Genomic DNA, 2858 nt, shown 5'->3' on the forward strand with positions numbered 1-2858 from the left:
TGGGTTGGGGAGATCCCCTGGAGGAGGGCGTGACAACCCACCCCAGTATTCTTGTCTGGAGAATCCCCATGGACAGAGAAGCCTGGTGGGCGACAGTCCATGAGTCACAAAGAGTTGGACACAACTGAGCACCTAAGTCCACATTGCTCTAATTGAGCCATATGATTGACAGAACAGAGACTAAGAAAGCTATATGCTGTACATGAGGAGCTGTTAGGTGGCTCGTATGAATTGGGCTTCCCTTGTGGCTCAGCTGGTAAAGAATCTGTCTGCAATGTGGGAGACCTGGGTTCACTACCTAGGTTGGGAAGATCCCCTGGAGAAGGGAAAGACCACCCACATCAGTGTTATGGCCTAGAGAATTCCATGGACTGTATAGAGTCAGACATTACTGAGTGACTTTCACTTTCACTTTCTTATGAATGGCTGAAATAATATTCATTCATTAGAAATCATGATCAAAAGAGTTTGAAGATGACATGTTATTGAAGTAAAACACACCAGGCAACAGGAAATAGGAAATAGCCGAGTAATACTAGGAGAAAGCGAAAAGGAAAGAGGTCCAGAGGAAGAATAATTTAGTAGTAGTAGTTTTGAAATTGATAATGCCATATGGGAACCATGGTATTCCTCTAAGCAGGAGTCAGAGGTTAAAGAGTCTGCCCTCAATGCGGGAGACCTGGGTTCGATCCCTGGGTTGGGAAGATACTCTGGAGAAGGATATGGCAATCCACTTCAGTATTCTTGCCTGGAGAATCCTGTGGATGGAGGAGCTTGGTGGGCTACAGTCCATGGGGTTGCAAAGAGTCAGACACGACTGAGCAACTTCATTTTCAAGCAGGAGTCAGGTGTACATGTAGTGAAGACTGGTTATGTGAGATATTAACATGATAATTTTCTCTCCATGGACTGGAGGCTTTCTTTCTCAAATACCAATATTGTCTAGGTAATGCTTGTTCATTTTCCTTCTTCCTTTAGGTAAAGTGAAAAGTGATCCTGGTGTCTGAGGCAATGGGTGTAATGAATCAATCCATAGTATCAGAGTTCATATTCCTGGGATCCTCCACTTCATGGGAGATCCAGCTCCTCCTTTTCATCTTCGCCTTTTTGTTCTACTCTGCAAGCATGATGGGAAACCTTGTCGTTGTGTTCACTGTAGCCTTGGATTCTCATCTGCACTCCCCCATGTATTTCCTCTTGGCTAATCTTTCAGTCATTGACATGGTATTTTGCTCAATCATAGTCCCTAAAATGATTTGTAATATTTTCAAGAAGCATAAATCCATCTCCTTTTGTGGATGTATTACCCAGATCTTCTTTAGCCATGCTGCTGGTGGCACTGAGATGGTGCTGCTCATCACCATGGCCTTTGACAGATATGTGGCCATATGTAAGCCTCTCCAATACCTGACCATCATGAGTCCAAGAATGTGTCTACAGTTTTAGCCACTTTCTGGACCATTGGGCTTATACATTCATTGGTTCAGTTGGTTTTTGTAGTGGATTTACCTTTTTGTGGTCCTAATGTGTTAGTTTTTACTGTGACCTTCCTCGGCTCCTCAAACTTGCCTGCACAAACACCCAAGAACTGGAGTTCATGGTAACTGTCAATAGTGGGCTCATTTCTGTGGGCTCCTTTGTCTTGCTGATCATTTCCTACATCTTCATTCTGTTTACTGTTTGGAAACATGCTTCTCGTGGGTTATCCAAGGCCCTTTCCACTTTGTCAGCTCATTTTGTTCTTTGGGCCACTGTTTTTCTACACCTGGTCTTCTCCCACATCACACTTAGATAAATATCTTGCTATTTTTGATGCATTTATCACTCCTTTTCTGAATCCAGTCATCTATACTTTCAGGAACAAGGAGATGAATGTGGCAATGAGGAGACTGTGCAGTCATTTTGTGCGTTATAAAAATATTTCCTAATTGAATTACTATAAAGATATGGAACTATAGATTCTCTCTCATGCTGGTTTCAGAAAAGACATTATGCAATTTCAGAGAAATATTCAAAACTTAGGCAGTGTTGTATGCTTAGAAATATCTTGTTTAATAAATTGTGATATCTATTTCACCATTAAATTACAAATCATGTCATTCTTTGATACTCTGTACATCGAAGTGTTAAAAAGCAAATCGTATGTCCTTTGTAATCTACCTGGTCTTAAAAGAGTACCATGTAAATGAGCAAATAATGATATTTGATCTTCCTTTTATTGACCAATTATTATATTGATAGACAAACTGGGCATTTTTATTTTCTTTCATCTACTTACTACCAATCTTGATTTTAATTATCTTTGTTCCTACTCCACTTCTTATTTCCCCAGTTTTTTACATATTTTTGCATCTTTATCGTTTGTCTATCTGGGAGTCTGGAAAATTATTAATCCTATGTAGAAATTATAGTATTTAAAGCTAGGATAGATTACCAACAGTGTTAATTCTCATTCCCACAGTTGCACATGCTAAACCCAAGAATTGAGAGGTGGCTACAGTTTGCCAAAGAGCACACAGCAAGAAGTCACCAGAGTGAGATAGGTACCAGAAACCATGCCTCCAGTTGCCAGGTCACTGACCTTTCACTTTCTTTATATATATATATCTTTATTTTACTTTACAATACTGTATTGGTTTTGCCATACATTGACATGAATCCACCACGGGAGTACACGTGTTCCCAATCCTGAACCCCCCACCCACCTCCCTCCCCATACCATCTCTCTGGATCATCCCAGTGCACCAGCCCCAAGCATCCTGTATCCTGCATCAAACCTAGACTGGCAAATCGTTTGTTACATGATATTATACATGTTTCAATGCCATTCTCCCAAATCATCCCATGCTCTCCCTCTC

The 2858-nt window shown here is 40.8% G+C and overlaps 1 pseudogene; it reads left to right on the top strand.

The window, feature by feature from the left end:
• The first annotated feature begins 1002 nt into the window (after positions 1-1002).
• On the top strand, positions 1003-1928 carry LOC138444144 (olfactory receptor 4F15-like; annotated as a pseudogene).
• Positions 1929-2858: the final 930 nt, after the last annotated feature.

Source organism: Ovis canadensis, chromosome 7, assembly GCF_042477335.2.
Source record: "Ovis canadensis isolate MfBH-ARS-UI-01 breed Bighorn chromosome 7, ARS-UI_OviCan_v2, whole genome shotgun sequence".
NCBI lineage: Eukaryota > Metazoa > Chordata > Mammalia > Artiodactyla > Bovidae > Ovis > Ovis canadensis.